The sequence below is a fragment of the Mercenaria mercenaria genome, chromosome 3, assembly GCF_021730395.1.
Source record: "Mercenaria mercenaria strain notata chromosome 3, MADL_Memer_1, whole genome shotgun sequence".
NCBI classification, from domain to species: domain Eukaryota; kingdom Metazoa; phylum Mollusca; class Bivalvia; order Venerida; family Veneridae; genus Mercenaria; species Mercenaria mercenaria.
Genome location: NC_069363.1, coordinates 5,005,697 through 5,026,260, shown reverse-complemented (window position 1 = coordinate 5,026,260; position 20,564 = coordinate 5,005,697). Strand labels below are relative to the sequence as shown.

General features: G+C 34.8%; 1 long non-coding RNA gene across 2 annotated transcripts in view; it reads left to right on the top strand.

The window, feature by feature from the left end:
• LOC123523688 (uncharacterized) overlaps positions 1–19,423 on the top strand; it is a 111,896-nt gene extending 92,473 nt beyond the window's left edge. For both annotated transcript variants that reach the window (XR_008370085.1, XR_008370084.1), the window contains exons 5-7: positions 4,852–4,897; positions 17,244–17,311; positions 17,763–19,423. This is a non-coding gene — a long non-coding RNA (uncharacterized LOC123523688). The remainder of the gene's footprint in view (positions 1–4,851; positions 4,898–17,243; positions 17,312–17,762) is intronic.
• Positions 19,424–20,564: the final 1,141 nt, after the last annotated feature.

Here is a 20,564-nt window from a genome sequence, read left to right as displayed (position 1 = left end):
ATGTGATCAAAAAACAACAGAAAAGAACGCGCGCAATTAAAAATCAACAGAAAACTGCATTAGTTTTAAAGATGATACATACATAATGAAAATATCAGAAAAAACAACAAGATAAAACAACAGCATTAGTTTTAAATATGATAGTTACTAAATAAAAATACAGAAATACGCGATCAAAAAACAAAAGAAAACACGCGATCTGAAAAACAACAAAAAACTGCATTAGTTTTAAAGATGATACATACATGATGAAAATATTGGAAAAACAACAAGATAAAACAACAGCATTGATTTTAAAAATGAACAAGCTGAAAAAATTGTTTCTTGCCCAATAATAAAATATCTCAAGAGGCAATTAAGGGACGCAAATCCCTTTTAGTTTCTTCTGGATTTTTTTCTCCTTTTTTGAGAAATAAAACTTAAATTGCAATATATAATGTTGATATATTAAGTACTTTGAAATTCAAACTCAACACAATCATTGTTTCACATTGCCAAATTCGAAGAAACTGCTTTAGCCTTGGAAACAAGTCATAAGTACGATGAACATACGGATACATATGTATCAAATGAAAAATACTGAAAACCGCGCTCTAATAAAACAACAGAAAACAACATGTGATCTGGAAAACAACAGAAAACTGCATTAGTTTTAAAGATGATACATACATAATGAAAATATCGGAAAAACAACAAGATAAAACAACAGCATTGATTTTAAAAATGAACAAGCTGAAAAAATTGTTTCTTGCCCGATAATAATATAGCTCAAGAGGCAAGGGACGCAAATCCCTTTCAGTTTCTTCTGGATTTTTTCTCCTTTTTTGAGAAATAAAACTTGCAATATATATAATGTTGATATATCAAGTACTTTGAAATTCAAACTCATCACAATCATTGTTTCACATTGCCAAATTCCAAGAAACTGCTTTGGCCTTGGAAACAAGTCATAAGTACGATGAACATACGGATACATATGTATCAAATGAAAAATACTGAAAACCGCGATCTAATTAAACAACAGAAAACAACAAGAGATTTGGAAAACAACAGAAAACTACATTAGTTTTAAAGATGATGCATACATAATGAAAATATCACAAAAACAACAAGATAAAACAACAGGATTAGTTTTAAACATGATAGTGACTTAATGAAACATACAGAAATACGTGATCAAAAAACAACAGGAAACAACACGCGATCTGAAAAACAACAGAAAACTGCTTAAGTTTTAAAGATGATACATACATAATGAAACTAGAGCTATCACTAAAGGTGATGAATGTACCCCCCGCATGCACTGACACAGTACATTGCAATTTGACGCACACAAGATTGCATAATTATGTGGACTGTATGTATACAGTATAGTAACAAAAAACAAAGTCCCATAACTATGCAGAATATTTATCTAAAAGAATGTAACATGCACCATGCACAACTAGGGTTGGTACTGATCACTTGTGTGAAGTTTCATAAAATTGTGTGCAAGGGTTTGGTAGATTAGGCACGCACAAGATTGCATATGCAGACTGTATGTACATAGTATGTTAACAAGAAACAAAGTCCCATAACTCTGCAATTTTTGTCGCTGAAAGAACCTTACATGCCCCATGCACAACTACTGTTGTTACTGATCACTTGTGTGAAGTTTCATAAAATTGTGTCAAGGGGATGAGGAGAGATGGTGCGCACAAGATTGTGTCTACTGACAGACAGACAGAAATACAGACAGACAACCTGAAACCAGTATACCCTCCTTAACAACTTTGTTGTCTGGGGGTACAAAAAGCAATCTGAAAAACAACAGAAAACAACAACGTTTGTTTTAAAGATGATACTTATCTAATGAAAAATACCGCTATCTGAAAAACAACTGAAAGCAACATGCGATCTGGTAAACAACAGAAAACAACAGCATTAGTTTTAAAGATGATACTTACCTAATGAAAATACTTGAAAAACAACAAGATAAAACAACAGCATTAGTTTTAACAGAAAACAACATGTGATCTGAAAAACAACAGAAAACAACACGTGATATGAATGATAGTTATTTACCCCACATGACCCTGATTCAAAACTGATCTAGAAATAATCAAGACAAACATTCTGACCAAGTTTCAAAGATTGGGTCACAAATGTGGCCTCTAGAGTGTTCACATGCTTTTCCTTTGATCTGGCCTACTGACCTAGTTTTTGACCCCACATGACCCAGTTTCGTACTTGACCTAGAAATCATCAAGACTAACATTCTGCCCAAGTTTCATAAAGATTGGGTCTGACACAAATGTGGTCTCTAGAGTGTTCACAAGCTTTTCCTTTTATCTGGCCTAGTGACCTAGTATTTGACCCCACATCACCAAGTTTTAAAATTGACCTAGAAATCATCAAGACTAATATTCTGACCAAGTTTCATAAAGATTGGGTCACAAATGTGGTCTCTACAGTGTTCACAAGCTATTCCTTTGATCTGATTTACTGATCTAGTTTTTGAACCTACATGACCCAGTTTCGAACTTGACCAAGAGATCATTAAGACTTACATTCTGATCAATTTTCATTAAGATTGGGTCAAAAATGTGATCTGAGTGTTCACAAGGTTTTCCTTTGCTCTGACCTACTGACCTAGTTTTTGACCCCATATGACCTAGTTTCGAACTTGACCTAGAGATCAATAAGACTAACATCTTATCAAGTTTCATAAAGATTAAGTCACAAATGTGGTCTTTAGAGTGTTCACAAGCTTTTCCTTTGATCTGACCTACTGACCTAGTTTTTGATCCCACATGACCCAGTTTCGAAAGTGACCTAGAAATTATCAAGACTAAAATTCTGACCAAATTTCATAAAGATTAGGTCACAAATGTGGCCTGTAGAGTGTTCACAAGGCAAATGTTGACCAACGCCAGACAATGACCTGTCACAATAGCTCACCTTGAGCACTATATGCTCTGATGAGCTAAAAAACATCATGCACTGACCTAAAAACAAAACAATAAGCACTTCTATACATATAGCAACTGCAGTTATTCCAGCTTAATGCATAAAAATAAGTTGTGCAAACTTAAGTAGTAAGTAATGTACTAGCTTAAATAATTACTGATTATCTGCATTTCCTGCATAGAAAGTATGTGTAACTCACCCCTCAGTTGATATTTGACTGTAAATTTCTTGTTCTTTAGACAGTAAATTGTCTGACTGTGCCACTTTCACACAAAAAGCCACTTTCTTAAAAGTTTTATTTGTTTGTTTTGTTGGATTTAACGTCGCACCAACACATGATAGGTCATATGGCGACTTTTCTTAAAAGTTTTAAATTTTCTGTTTACACCGTTTGATTTTTTTTATAAAAAATTCACTGTCAACTGTTACTGTTTGTGTTTTCTACTCCAGTCATCAAAAACAAACAGAAAGTGGTACAATTTCTCATGTATTTTGATAATCCACTAATTTAAATTGCACTATTCATATAGCCTCTGTTCTCCTAATGTCAAAGTAAGTGATTTCCTAACACCCCAGAAATATCATTCTGATAATACACAATTATAATTTGCTCAAAAATCCATACACTGGTTTTAACGGAATATTGACGTCCACTCAAAAAAAAACATGCATTGCTTCATAACCAGCTGTTCAAATCTTCTAAAAATCCACATACAACCACTCACAATGGTTTACAACTGAATGTTCATATCTCCTGTTTGCTGGCCGAGTAGATCACTTATTAGAACTGCTGGTAATCACAACGTTATTGCTGGACTCCACTCCGTTAGATGAACTGCATTTAGTTCTATATTTCATTTGGAAAGCAGAATTGAAAGTGGTTCATGGAGTAGGTTTGTCTTCAGTCCACTGTGTTGGTAAGAAGAAATCATGCATCCTGAAAGAAGCACAAAATATTCACAATACTTACAATCATGTAAGAGAAACTAAATTTTACCAGATACAGCAACATATTCAAGGTTCTAGGCAGGTGTACGTACATTTTAACAATTTATTGCAACATGCATATAACTCATTTCAGTTAACTGCGACAAATAATTATTCATAAGAATGATTCGTTTGTTTTAGGTTTAACACCATTTCTTCAAAAATATTTCAGTTATAATGTAGAGAGAGTACCTAAGTTTTTTAAATCATAGGTATGAAGTTAAAAAGCTTTGAAATGAAGACAAATGTACATATATTTCTCAAAAATAGATATATTAACAATATTTTAACCAGAAGCGTAGAGTTATGAGCATTTAATATTTTCATGTAAAAGAAAATTTTGTGATCAAGGAAATGTAACTCTTCTTTGACCTGGAGAGCAGAAACATCAAAGGGACATAATATAGCGAATATTTTCTACTTGGGTGCATTTGATTTAACATTCAACTGTGATCTGGATTTCTAAATAATGATCCATGATACTCTGTGCTAAAAATATAGAACAACTGGAACAGTCCTTTAACAGGAAATAGATGCTGTAGCAGAATGAAAATTGTTAAGCTCTAACTGGGACTCGAACCCAGGACCTCTCACACCTAAGGCAGACACTCTACCACTTCCCTATAACAGCTGTAGCTATAACTAGGCAGTTTAAGTGCACCGATTACATTACGTGAACTGGAACAGTTTTGTGACAATAACACATAATCGGCATACTCTAGATTATTGGGGTATTCGCTTTGTTACCTAACGTCAATTTTCGTGTAAAGACAAAATATAATCTAATACTGCAAACGTTTTAATCGGTCAAAACTGCCCAAATTTCTCTGACATGTTTTTTAGAGTATGAACTTACTAACTGGTAGTACCAGTGAAATATAACTTGCACTGAATCTTATATATTTGTCTTTTTAGCAACTGGCGAACGGCAAAGACAGTGGGCTTTGTCCAAATATACCCGGTAAGCAATTACTTTACCAGTTTCGACAGGATATCTATTGATAGGAAATTACAGTTACAAACTAAATACCTTTCTGCAACAAATGGAATCATTAGCATTCACTCTCAATCAGTATTATGACTAAGATCGACGATCATTCATTCATTCAAATAGTTTATAGACAGTGTCCGTTGTTTACATTTTTAATCGTGACCGGTGCTCTTGTAAATACCACTTTTTTTGAAAAATCGAATAATGCGAAGAGCTATGGTATGGTCTCTATATAATGCAGACTGTTAACCTAACCTGTGTTCCTGCCATTTATTCTGTACCAGTTCAAACCTGATCTCTGCAAGTAACTGCCAACTTCCCTACATGAATTGGAGGTAGAAGACATTGATGTCTTTTACCAACATAATATGTTTTCCATAACAATTTGGTAAAAGACATCAATGTTTTACATATTATGCCCCCGAGATCTGTAGATCTGCGCTCAACCTATTGAGCTAAGTGGGCAGGCTCATAGAATATGAAAATGCTTTTGAAAATGCGAAAAATATATACAGAAAGAAACTTATTTTAAGACAGTTTAAGGAATTAGATCACTAATAGTAATGTTTACAAAATGGCCTTTGCTTGGTATATTCTGAAAGGTAACCGTGTTTTGCATTATTTTGCAATTTTTAAACAACTTTTACCGTGCCGTTTTTTATAAATTTTGTATAACTTATGGTATCTCCTCAAGCTCAAGTAGAGACAAATTTCAAAGTGGTATCCGCTATCCAAAACGTTTGCAGAGAACTCATTTTACCATTAATTTTAATAAAAGAAACATCAAACTACTGGTAAACAATTATAAAACATAAAATAAAAATGTCAATATCATTTTTTCTATGGTGCCTCAAGTAAATGGATTTAATGAGACAGAAACCATACTTCAACATTGAAAAAATAAGGTCGAATGCTGTGTTTCTGTTTTGAATTTTGCTTACTCCATTTAAAAATAACTTTAGGGCAGACGTCAAACCTACCTAAATTTCTTCCTCAATATATAATCTAAGAGTGAAAGCAAAATAGAGAACTTTCACCGCATGTAACTCAATATTTTTAAAAGTCTGTAACTCTACCCCTTCTGTTTAAGTAGTAAATTCACTTTGAACACCAAGAAATCGCTTATAAGATTCATCTTTTTCCATTTTTGTACAAGAAATCAATAAAAAGTCTTGAAAGAAGTAAAAACTTACTAGAAAAAAAAGAAAATAAGGAAAAAAAAAAGTTGGTCCCAGTAGGGCTTGAACCTACGTCCCCAAGAATTGCAGTAAAAGTAAGTTTATGGTAGGAATTGAATACTCTTCAGAAAGGAGGTTCTCTATTAGTGATCTAATACCTTAAGTATTACAACAATAACAAGGCAGTCTGAAAGACAGCTAAATCCCCTGCCACTGCTATGGATAGTGAAAGGGTAAACCTTTGACCTTTAGCCTTGACCTTGAACTGACATGGCTGACTCATGAACTCTGCACAATGTCTTGATGAGGTGATCATTTGACCCAAGTTTCATCAAAATCCTTCAAGTGGTTTAGGAGATACAGAGCTCAAACCTTTGACCTTGAGTTGTGACCTTGACCTTGAGTTGACATAGCTGACTCATGAGTTCTTGATGAGGTGATCATTTGACCCAAGTTTGATGAAAATCCTTCAAGGGGTTTACGAAATACAGAGTGGACACAAAATGGAAGGCTCAAACCTTTGACCCTAAGTTGTGACCTTGAAATTGAGCCAGCATGGCTGACATAAGTTCTGCACATCGTTTTGATGAGGTGATCATTTGACCCAAGTTTTATAAAATTCCTTCAAGGGGTTTAGGAGATACAGGGCGGACACAAAATGGAAGGCTAAAGCCTTTGACCTTGAGTTGTGACCTTGACCTTGAGCCGGCATGGCTGACTCATGGGTTCTGCACATTGTCTTGATGAGGTGATCATTTGACCCACGTTTCATGATTATCCTTCAAGGAGTTTAGGAGATACAGAGCGGACACAAAATGGAAGGCTCAAACCTTTGACCTTCAGTTGTGACATTGACCTTGAATTGACATGACTAACTTATGGGTTCTGCACATCGTCTTGATGAGGTGATCATTTGACCCAAGTTTCATGATCATCCTTTAAGGAGTTTAGGAGATATAGAGTGGACACAAAATGGAAGGCTCAAACCTTTCACCCTAAATTGTGACCTTGACCTTGAGCTGGCATGGCTGACTCATGGGTTCTGCACATTGTCTTGATGAGGTGATCATTTAACCCAAGTTTCATGAAAATCCTTCAAGGGGTTTAAGAGATATGGAGCTGACACGAAAGTGTTACGGACAGACAGAAGGACGGATGGAGACCATTCCTATAACCCCCCACCATTTGTGGCGGGGGATTAAAAACAAGAGCTCCACCAAGCGGGGCAATATATGCCCGAAGGGTTACATCATAGGATGGGAGCAAAATTTAAAGAACTTGACTGTTGTAGCCCAAAGGACTGGAACAACAAAAGGAAAACTTCAAAAAACAAATCTAAGTCCACAAAAAAATTATTCAAAGTCCACAAAAAAATCCTTATCAGGTACAGGTATGTACAAGAGTGCCAGAATGTCAAACTATACGCCCGTCACAGCAAATTTCTTTACTCTAGCACCTGTATTTGCAAATGGAATTTTAATTTTGTGGTTGTTTAGTAATCATTGTAAGTCTTTCGTTTTTCTAAGTCCACAAAAAAACTCCTTACCAGGTAGAGATACCTTAAAATACACCTAAAATTTGAAAGTGGTCTTGTTTTTTCCCCTACAGTCAATTATAAAAAAGTTACAATATAAGTTATTTATAGTAACAACTAAGGGAAGTTAATCTTAAAATAAAAAAAAAAAAAAATCCAAAAAAAAATTGTAAGTCCACACAAAAATCTTTACCAGGTAGAGATTGGTCGAAATAAACCTCATAATTGGATGTAGCATGCATGTTGTACTACAGAAAAGTGGTCTCGATTTTTCCCTACAACTAGTAATGAAAAATTACAATATAAGCTATTTATAGTAACAACAAAGGGAAGTAATTCTAAAGAAAGGAACTGCGCATGACACTTCATCTCATGATGGTGTATAATTGTGCCAAGTTACATCAAAATCCCTCCATGCATGAAGAAGAAATGCTTTGGACAAAGTCATTCTTGTATCTGACCTTTGGCCTCTGTGACCTTGACTTTAGACCTAGGGACCTGGTTCTTGCGCATGACACTCTGTCTCGTGGTGGTGAACATTTGTGCCAAGTTATATCAAAATCCCTCTATGCATGAAGAAATGTTCCAGACAAGGTTTTCATTCTTGCATCCTTTGACCTCTAAGTGTGACCTTGACCTTAGACCTAGGGACCTGGTTCTTGTGCATGACACTCCGCCTCGTGGTGGTGAACGTTTGTGCCAAGTTATATCAAAATCCCTCTATGCATGAAGAAGATATGCTCCGGACAAAGTTTTCTTTCTTGTGTCCTTTGACCTCTAAGTGTGACCTTGACCTTAGACTTAGGGACCTGGTTCTTGCGCATGACACTCCGTCTCATGATGATGAACAACTGTGCCAACTTTCATCAAAATCTCTCCATGCATGAAGAAGATATGCTCCGGACAAAGTCATTCTTGAATTTGACCTTTGACCTCTAAGTGTGACTTTGACCTTAGACCTTAGACCTAGGGATCTGGTTCTTGCGCATGACACTCCGTCTCATGATGGTGAACTGTGCCAAGTTTCATCAAAATCCCTCCATGCATGTAGAAGATATGCTCCGGACAAAGTCTGTGGACGCTGCCCGCCCGCCCATCCGCCCGCCAGGGGCGTTCCCATAAGTCCCGTTTTTCAAACGGGCGTATAAAAAATACACCTAACAAGAGCTTGTCGAACAGGAAATGCCCCTCTTGATGCATTCAGTAATTGCACAAGGAACAGAAATTTTTTGCTCACTGTAAACAAAAGTTCTACTGTTCTGGCCTGGTTCAGTGTGAGTTTGACCTATTGACCTCAAAATCAACTGGGTTCATCTGTTGGTCATGATCAACCTCCCTATAAGATTTTGTGATCCTAGGCCCCAGCTTTTCAAGGTATCAACTGGAAATGGTTTAACTGTTCCGGGTCAATATGACCTTGACCTTTGGCCTACTGACCTCGAAATCTGTAAGGGTCATCTACTGGTCATGACCAACCTCCCTATCAAGTTTCATGATCCTAGGCCCAAGCATTCTCAAGTAATTGTCTGGAAATGGTTTAAATGTTCCGGGTCACTGCAGTCTTGATCTTTGACCTACTGAACTCAAAATCAATTTGAGTCATCTGCTGGTCATGACCAATCTCCCTATCACTTTTCCTGATCCTAGGCCCATTTGCGTTCTTGAGTTATTGCTCGGAAACCGTTTTACTGTTCCTGGTCAATGTAAACCTTGACCTACTGATCTCAAAATCAAAATGGGTCATCTGCTGGTGATGATCAACCTCCCTATCAACTTTCATGAGCCTAGGCCTAAGAAATCTTGAGTTATCATCCGGAAACCATTTTACTGTTCCGGGTCACTGTGACCATGATTTTTGACATACTAACCTCAAAATCAATAGAGGTCACCTGCTGGTCATGACCAACCTCCCTATCAACTTTCATGATCCTAGGCCTAAGCTTTCTTGAGTTATCATCCGGTAACAGTTTTACTGTTCAGGGTCACTGTGACCTTGACCTTTGACATACAGATCTCAAAATCAATAGGGGTCATCTGCTGGTGATGACCAACCTTCCTACCAACTTTCATGATCCTAGGCCCAAGTGTTCTTGAGTTATCATCCGGAAACAGATTGGTCTACATACCGACCAACCGACTGACAGACCAACCAACATCTGCAAAACGATATACCCCTTCTTTGAAGGAAGGCATACATGTTGTACCACAGAAAAGTGGTCTCGGTTTTTCCCTACAGCCAATAATAAAAAAGTTGCAAAATAAGCTACTTATAGCAACATAAAAGGGAAGTAATTCAAAGCAAGAGCTGTCATTAATAGTGACAAATGCCCCTGCAGTACCTTGATCTTTGATCTGGTGACCTTGACCTTTGACCTGATGACCCAAAAGTCAGTAGGGGTAGTGTACTCAATAAGTACTATCAGCATGTGAAGTGAAGTCTGAAGGTCCTAGGTGCAGTGGTTCATGAGTAAAGTGCTTTCATGCAAAACGTTAACGTTGTGACAAACGAACGAACAAACAGATGGACAGTTGAAAACTAATATGCCTCCCTTCGGGGGCATAAAAACAACTGAAAGTGAACAAAAAAGAGATCTGCCAAATAAAAATAACAACACTGCAATACACACAAAGCAAAGTCATATATGACCTTTGACCCTTAAGTGTGACCTTGACCTTGAAGCGAGTCATCCAGAACATGCGCTCTGCACGTCGTCTTGGTGTGGTGAACATTTGTGTCAAGTTTCTTTGAAATCCTTCAAGGGGTTCAAGAGTTACAGAGCAGACACGAAACAAATTGATATGACCTTTGACTCCTAAGTGTGACCTTGACCTTGAAGCGAGACATCCAAAACATGCGCTCTGCACATCGTCTCGGTGTGGTGAACATGTGTCAAGTTTCCTTGAAATCCTTCAAGGGGTTCAAGAGTTACAGAGCGGACATGAAACTGCTAACGGACAGACAGACACCAGCCTCATAACATAATACATCCCTTCGGGCATATAACAAGAGGGTCATGATGACCCTGGATCGCTCACCTGAGTAATATGAGCTACATGTTTCAAATGTCAAACTGATGATAAAATATTAAGAAAGTCAGTAGGTCACATTCATGGTCAAAGAAATTCAGTTTAAGGATTTGTGTACAAAACTGTGTATGTCTTCAAAATTTCAAGGCTGTATCTTAAAAAACAAGAAAGTAGGTCAGTAAGTAAAGGTCACAGTCATGTGACATCATATTACTTGGGGTCATCAGGTAATAATAATTAAACAGTCTTGGAAATAGGATCAGATGATTTTAAGTATTTTTAACTTAATAAATCAATAAACGCTTGATGCCCCCGGTGGCATCCTTGTCGATAAAAAGCAACCTAAGTCAAAAACAAGGTCAAGTTCAAGTTCAAGGTCAAACTGAGGTCAGGCGATGTCTGAAGATGAGGAATGGTCACAGGTTACATCTGCATTAGTATCAAGTCATTCTAGTAAGGGGTATTGACACTAGACGAAACGGTCCCATTTGGTTAACCTCGTACAGCCGGACGAACAAACGGACGGACAGACAGGACAATCACTATATCCCTCCCGCATCAGTAGATGCCGGGAGCATAAAAATATACACTGCAAAAATAATTATGCTTACCAAGTTGTTGAACTAACTGCAACTCTTCCTCAATTGTATCTCAACACAGCTCACATCACACTCCACAATCTCTTTTTGATCCAGTGTAGGCCTAAAGTAGAAAAAACCATTTTTACAAGTTTTAGTGTGAGATTTAAAGTAAGAATGTTAACTGTCTTAATTCAAATTAATTTAAACAAGAGCACCGCCTTGTGAGTGCAGACGCTCATCTGATTTTTTCATCTCTGTATAATAGAAATATTGATCTACCCATGGTTTTCTAAGTCAAAAGGGGCAATAATTTTTGTCAAATGCAATACAGAGTCACGGTTCTTGCTGTGTAGTGTCAGCTTTTAATGGCAACTAATGCTCCAAGATTTAAAGCAATGGCTTTGGCCGTAAAGGAGAAAAAGTTAAACCTAAACGCCAAACTTAACCAAATAATCTGATATTTTTAAGTCCAAAAGGGGCCATAATTCTCGCAAAAAGCAATGCAGTGTTACAGTATCTGCTGCACAGTGTCAGCTTTTAATAGTGTCTAAATGCTTCAAGTTTTAAGCAATAGCTTTGACCATAAAGGAGAAAAGTTGACCTAAACACAAAACTTAGGGGCCATAATTCTTGCAAAAAGCAGGATGGAGTTATGTTTCTTGCTGTACAGACTCAGCATTTGATGGCGACAAGTGTTGCAAGTTTCAAAGCAATAGCATTGATGATTTAGGAGAAAAGTTTACCTAAACACAAAACTTAACCAAGAAATCTGATATTTTCCAAGTCCAAAAGGGGCCATAATTCTTGCAAAAAGCAGGATTGAGTTATGTTTCTTGCTGTACAGAGTCAGCTTTTGATGGTGAACAAGTGTTGCATGTTTGAAAGCAATAGCTTTGATAGTTTTGGAGAAAAGCTGACCTAAACATAAAACTTAACCAGGCAATGCCAACATCGATCAAGTGATGACAATCACTAATTTTTTTTTTTTTCAAAAAATCACACGAGCTAAAAATGAAACTGTATTTTTTTATCATTCTCAGGGATTAAATTGTGACTTTTAAGTTAAACATTTGTAATAATATAATAATACTGAGCGTCAATGCTGTCGTCTATCAAGAAATGAAGCACTTATTTCAAGTTGAAAGTAAAGTAATAAAAGGCTGAAAAATAGATATTTAATGACATTTAAGGCAGATGAAAAGATTGTTAAAGTCTAAAACCTTTTAGCTTTGCCTTTAACCAATTCTGTGTCCATTTTTTGTCCACGTTGGACCAGGAATGGCATATCCAACATGTTCAACAACAGTGGATGCTCACAAGAACTTTGTACACATCTTTTCCCATTTGTGCACGCCTGAAATCAGCAAAAGTTTTTATGCAAGAATGGCAGTTTATGTTTTCAGGTGATGAGATTTTTCATGAACAGACTCAATCAAACCAATCTGCTGTTATTCTTCTTGGTTGCATTCTTTGCTTCCAAAGGATCTTTTTACAGATTTTTTTGTACATGACAATATGCATTTAAAATTTATTGCAAGGCACTAAGATATTTTAGCTGGTTGATGCTCCAGCTGAAATGGCCTGGTGAACCCTAACATTGAATAATTTCTAAGTTCTTCAAATAGCCAAAAATGACATCACAAATGTCAATTTTATGATCAATAACTGAAGTTTTGATGTTGATTTTATTTATTCTACAAAACCTAAGCCTAGAATACTGATGCATTTAAATAACACAAAAATTCATCGCCCAGATTTTACTTCTATGATATTATATTATTAATAATCAGAGTTTCAGACCATGCTGTTTTCAAAAAAAAAAAAAACTGATGTAACATCAGCTTTTTATTCCCCAAGTTATGACATTGTTGGTTAAAATATGTGTGTTCAGTGGCACATTCCTGCTAAAAAAAATGCATACTAGGTAAAAATATACATTACAAACATAATAATGCTAATACCAAGTTGTGCAACATGGAATGCAACTCTTCCTCAACAATGGTATCTCAACACAGCACACACACACACACCACAATCTCTTTGATCCAATTGATGGTCTGCATATGATTAAATGGCTTACAGTGTAAATATGCATGAGACTGTGGTAAAGGAAAGACATTTATGAATTTATAAAACATTCACTTGCTCAAAATCTTACCAAACTGTCAAGATACAATGAGCCAAAAGTTTAACAAAAAATAAACTGGATAGTTTATAATAACTGGATAGTTTATGAGTCCAATGAAGATATTAGTAAAATTATCTAACCTGTATTATAATCCAATAATTTTCAAATCATTTTAATATAATCAATCCACAAATCACAAGTTTGCAGTTACAAAAAGCTACAGGCAATGATCAGATAATCTGCAATGCCTAGTCCAATAAAATTAAAGCAAATGAGAGGGAAATGTCTGACCTTGGGTCATTACACCTGAATGCACACAAATATAGGTTACAACACACTAAATAGCTGTTCTTCTTTATTCTATATAAAAGTGACATATTTCCAATGACTGCAGCACACATTATGACCCATTTTAAAGGCAATGACCTCCAGATTTGGCTAAAAATTATCTTTCTTTCAAATTTAAGTTTGGTCATATTATGAAGATTAGAATATGAATTAGTGTTTCTGAAATATTATAAAAATTCCAAATCAAGGAAAAAAAGATACTCTCGTCGGGAATCGAATCCCGGACCACCGCAACAATTAAGACATTTTCTCGTCGTTGTAACCAATAGAGCTATAGCGGAATCAGTGAATTATGACTTCAAAATATGGATATTCATAATCCAGAGCATTACAAACACTTTTCAATTTTCATCGTAAAAAGTTGTAAAAACAGCAAATTGTTGTGTTTCTGTAACATATAGTTTGTCAGTAATTAAATTTTAAAGCCTTCTTAATATAGCATTTATTTCCAGATATCAAAAAAAAAAATATGTTGTCGATTCAACTGGAGGCCAGTCCCTTTATATGTAGGTAATTAAAATTTTCTTGAAAAATATTGTCAGTGCTGAATAAAAATCAAAAGAAAGTAGGAGTTATGTTTAATGCAAGAAAAATATTTTCAGTCAAACACACAAACTGCAAAATCAGCTATCAAGAGGGCCATGATAGCCCTGTATCGCTCACCTGAGTACCGTTACTCAAAATGATATGATCAAGTTTTTACATAGAGCACATAGGCATACACACTAAATATCATCAGGATAAACATTTTCTTGTAACAGTCCCTTTTGACCTAGTCAGGGCCAATTTCCATACCAAGTCTGAGGGTCCTAGTCTCAAATGCTGCAGTTTTGTACTAACATGACTATTCCTTACCCTGGAAGAGTTAACTAACATTTAAAACCAAAGGGAGGTAATTTGTCATAAATTTAGTTAAAAGTAATCTACCCAGATTGTCAGAGTCCATCTGATGGCACAAATGAATGAAATGATATTTCAAATCAGTATCTTCATTTTTTACTGAGATACACCCATTTTAATTTGAAACAAAGGGAGGTAATTTGACATAAAATCAGTCCATAGCTATCTACCCTGATTGCCTCAGTCCAACTAAAGACAATAATCAAATTTCAAATGTTATTTATTTATTTTAATATATATATTGAATTCCCTAAAAAGACTGCACAAAAGGAGTACACTTCCAGCCAGTTAAACACCTTTAAAAACTCACCATTTTCAAATACTGTTACATGTTTGTTTCGATGCATTTGCAATAATGTCCCAGTGTTGAAATTTCAGTATTAAACTAAGTGGAACATAGTTTCCAGCAATTCTTTACTTTTATTTCATTACAAATGGCATTCATTTTAAAGCGGAACAACTTTTTTAAAAAAATATTTTAAGTATATCCATCATACGGGACAGTATGGCAGAACATGTAATGGTTAGGTAGATTGTTGGTAAAGATTTTGTTCGTTTATCAAATATTTCTGTGTTTTGATGATATACAAATGTATTCGTAAACCTTAACCTCTGCCTTCTTCAGATACATGTAAAACTTTCTTAGCATGTAAAAGCAAATTTCCGAGATTATGTATCTGATACACTGGAAAAATATACTATAAGGAATGGATATGTCTCCATGTCTGTCCCACTACAAGTGGAAGACAAAAATAAACATTTATATTTTATACTGCAACAGTAATGCATTAATATATTTGTTTCTTGCATACCAGATGTGGATTTCTAGTGTTTTTACCAGTGCTAGAAAAATCTATCTTACACCCCGGGGTGTATGTAGTGTATTCTAACTAATAAGAAAGTGTCACTTAATAGGTAAGGATCACTTCCTTAATTTGAGGAATTCTTTTTTTTTTTAATAACCTACCTATCTACCCATGGTTAAAATCCTGGGTCAGTAACTGCAAACAATTTTTTTAAGATGGCCTAAATTATATACGTTTTACAACTTCATTAAAAACATACATAACTATCTTACTATGAAGAAACAAAGTGTGGTCTCAGTTCAACTTAAAGAGAATTCCTACAGTTTTTTTCCTTTCATAGAATTTTTTCAAATTCACATAATTATATGATAGGAAATGGGTCACCAGGCTTGTTTTTGTGAAAAATTGTTTTGAACACACCCACTGTTGCTGGAACTGCCAGCGATTTTTCAACATTTTCATAATTTTCTGATTTTTTATAAATACCAACCAAAATATACATCAAGACAGCACAATAAGGTTTATTCTTATTACAGATTTTATTATATACTTATTTACTATCATAGTCATATTTGTAATACTATATCCTTACAATAATGGGTACAAATGAAAAAAAAATCTTGTTTCATATTCACTTTTGTGAACATTTTTCAATGAAAAATACCCATAGTGAAGAATATTTTTTTAAATTTTGAAAAAACTGTTTCATAGAATTTTTTCCTGTTTTTCTAGTGTATAAATAATTGTATTGTGAGCATAAAAATGGCTAAAAATGTATGGGTCTCCAGGATAAATTTTATGTTAAGACTGCTTGAATACAACACCTGTTCGGGCGAAAAATGGCGCGAACCTGACCAAATAGATTACATGTATATCTGCTAGAAGTTAAAAAAAAAGTTTTAAAAGTTCTTAATTCTTTCTATAATTGAATACTAAATAATCTTAAAGGTGATACTGTCTTATCAGTACTAAGTCAATTGTCTTACATTATATGAACAACACTGTCTTTGTACTAAAATGCGACGTGAAAACACAATCACAAAAATGGCAAGATACCTGTCAGGCATGATACTTGTCAATACAACATAAACTAATATCAACATTTGATTACTGATAAAACTTATCAAAAATGTTATTTCATTCAAGATTCCTCATATTAAAGATTGTCTGTCACATGTTCCAACAAATGTTGACTTCACTTCAGTTTTCTATAGAAAGTGTCGGCTGCGCAGAAAGATGCGTATAAAAAACTATAGGAATTCCCTTATATCAAATGCTGTGCCAGATAAATTCAATAAAATGTTCAGACATTAAACAGGTTGTATTGGCCTAATATATGTCACTGTTAGTTTGTAACTATAGACACCCATATTTCTCAAATTTTTCCATGCAAATTATGTATGGTCACCATCATGGAAACAAAAGAATACGGATAATTCTGTGGGGTGTCTTAAAGATCTCATATCAATAAAGACTCCTGTTACAGTTTCAGATTGTTAAAATGATACAAGAGCCCAAAGTCAACCCCTGGTGACTCACTATATTGCCAAAAGTGGAAAATAGCCTACCAAAATCGTTCTTGTTCGAAAATGATCAATGTAGATAGTTGGAAGTCTGGATCAACACCTGCAGTGCCTATATTCTAAGCTTCAAGTCAATACCTTTATGAATGACTATTATATTTTGATAAACGAAGTTGTTTTAAAAACGACAGTGATTTTGTCTTTTCATTTTAGACATATTCAAGTACTTTAATTGTGCTGTGATATATATTTTTTTTTCTAGATCAATCATTGATCTTATGTTCTTTTCAGATGTAGTGATCAGTGTTACCTTGTTTGGTGGATATTTATTTCTGTTGAGCTAAGAACAACAATGAATAGTTAAGTATACATTTGTAATATAGGGAGTCGCTTCAAACTTAATTTAAAAGGATACACGAAAGCACTGATTTCTTACACTGTGCTTGTACGGCTAAGTGTTACCTGTTCAAGCTCAATTTGCTAAGGAAGTTATGTCCGTTTTGCTTTAACTGTACTGTAAAATGTTTTACTGTTTTGACTGGTTATAACGCAAAAGAGCTGACTAGCCAAACAAGAGTTTATATTAAAGTCTGCAGTAAGTGTTACTTTTAAATGTTGTGAATAGTTTAACGTATATCGTTTTAGTGAAACTTTCAGCATTTGGATAGAACTGCCCTGATAACAAGACAGGATGTTGTTGTATTTTCATATTTCTAGTCCGTAATGCGAAACCATTAGCCGTTGTGTGTAATTTATTTTTGCTGAGTTCTTTCCAAATGAAATGTTTAATATGTGAATTAATATTTTCAGATGGTGTGCACTTTGTAGCTTAATGTAGATAGTAAGATGGATATGTTATTCATATAAAACTTGGTGAGAACTACAATGAATGATAAGTATACTTTTTGAGTATCAAGCTATGTGTCTATTTTACTTCAGCTGTGCTGCGAATGCGGGTGTTTGGAAAAAATGAACGTTTTACTTTGGTAGTGCTGTTAAAGCGTACGCTGTATCGAAAAAGTGACCCTATTTGGTCGTGCTGCGAAAGCGTTTGCTGTAAAGAGATATTTTGCTTTGGCTGTGCTGAGAAAGCATGGGCTGTTAATTTTAGTCGTGCATTATTGCATTGACTGTCTTTTGAATGCTTTGTCTATATTACATTAATATTAGGCTGTGCTGCGTTTACTTTGGTTAACATTCTGAAAACTTTGGATATTTCTAAAAGAATCTTTTGAATTTAGTATACTACAATTACCTTCTTTGTTTAGCTCGATTGGAATGCTGTCAAATACTAAGCCCTGTATCCTATATTTTGTTTTTGTAGTTAGGAACATGAAATTAGTGAATAATTGCTTTACTCACGACAAAGAGTGAGTAAATTAAATTATTCATGTTTTTCATCGTCTGCTAGCTATTTTTGTCTCCAGTTCCCGGTAGTTATTTTACCGTGTTTTCTGCTTGCAATTCACGATTTTCTCATGTTTTCAGTGCACTATATAAGTGATTGTTAACTGATATTCTTCACTCGAGGTTGAATATTTGACAGCGTAACAAGTATTTTGATTATTTGTTTATTCCCTCCCACCCACCCTTACACACATTTAAAGTTTCTTTATAGTTATTGCTGATGGCTTGTAGAAGTATTCGAATATTGAAAGCAGACTTTTTGATTGTGAATCGTTTAGTTCTAGAGAGATTCCTCAGGCCAGACATTACGTCTCCATTATGTTCTGATAGAAAATAAGGTTCACAGTTACATACCTTATATTTCAAGGGTCTTTAGACATGAACAGTTCCTTGATAATTACTGTTGAGTATTCATGTATTACTAGAACTTTAAAGGCAGATATACATTTAACATTATATGAGAACATATGAATTCTTCATGCCAGACTCGGTATCCACATTTAGAAAAGTGATATTCACAAGTACGCATTTAATTCTATATCAATATATTTTTTGCTGTTTTTCCCCATGCAATGTTATTCTTTCATTTTCAAATGTAAATTGCCGTTATCCTCTTTTGAGCTAGTTTTCATTTTATTTTTATTTTACCTTGAAAGAATGTTATGTTTTACACACTGCACATTTTTTCTTATTTTGTGGTTGTTCAACTCAGCTGAGAGAGACCAGAATGGCCATCTTATATGCTGTTTTATTCCAGATTAGATGAGTTCAAGTTATTACATTTGGTTCATTCGGGACCCAATAGAAAACACATTTTTACAGTTTAGATTTTCATGTACACCTGATTATTTGTTAGCCTTAACTGTTGACAGTATGTTTTCAGGCTGAGTGTTGTACAAAGATAAAGATAATCACATTTACCCCACTTCTACTGGTCGATCATCACCACATCGCACAACATCGTACCATCTGACATTTTCAAGACAAATATATTCGTATTTTTTGTACATTGGAATGCTGTCAAATACTAAGACCTGTATCCTATATTTTGTTTGTTGTTTTTGTAGTTAGGAACATGAAATTAACGAATAATTGATATACTTACGAAAAACAGTGAGTAATTCTATGTAACAAGAGGGTCATGATGACCCTGGATCGCTCACCTGAGTAATATGAGCTACATGTTTCAAATGTCAAACTGATGATAAAATATTAAGAAAGTCAGTAGGTCATATTCATGGTCAATGAAATTCAGTTTTACGATTTGTGTGCAAAACTGTGTATGTCTTCAAAATTTCAAGGCTGTATCTTAAAAAAAAAAAGAAAGTAGGTCAGTAGGTCAAGGTCACAGTCAAGTTACATCATATTACTTGGGGTCATCAGGTAATTATAATTAGACAGTCTTGGAATTAGGATCAGATGATTTTTTATGTATTTTTCCTATATAACTCACATAATAACTAAGTGACCCCAGGGCAGGGCCTCTTTTAACCCCAGGGATATAATTTGAACACTTTTGGTAGAGGACTACTAGACAATGCATCATACCAAATATCAAAAGCCTAGGTCGTATGGTTTCAGACAAGAAGATTTTTAAAGCTTTTTCCTATACAAGTCTATATAAAACTTGGGACCCCAGGGCAGGGCCTCTTTTCACCCAAGGGGTACAATTTGAACAATTTTGGTTGAGGACCATACAGGGTTCAAATTTAGACAAGCATACAAGCTAAATGCTAGTGGAATGTACTAGCTAATTTCAGCTAGTCAATAATATATCAAGCAAATGTCTTCAAAGCTTGAATAAAGTGTTCTGCAGGTATACATTTTTCTGCATGAAAGGAATGTTATCATTTATGTTTATATCAATATAACTTAACATGGAAGGATTTGACGTTAGCTTGTAAGTGGATAAAATGGCACTAGCTATTTTAAGCTAAAAGAATATTTATTTTTTTGTGTCTGGCTACTTACAGAGATTTATCAGTAGGTTTTGGCCAGTAAAATATTGATAAAGTAATTTAAAATATTATTGTTTAATATTTGCCGGTATCTTTTCATTTTAGCTAGTAAACAAAAAGGGCACTAGCTACTTTTAGCTAGTAGAAAATGTTGGTAAATTTGACCCCTGCCATAAGACAATACTACAAACCAAATATCAAAGGTCTAAGTGTTGTGGTTTCAGGCAAGAAGATTTTTAAACTTTTT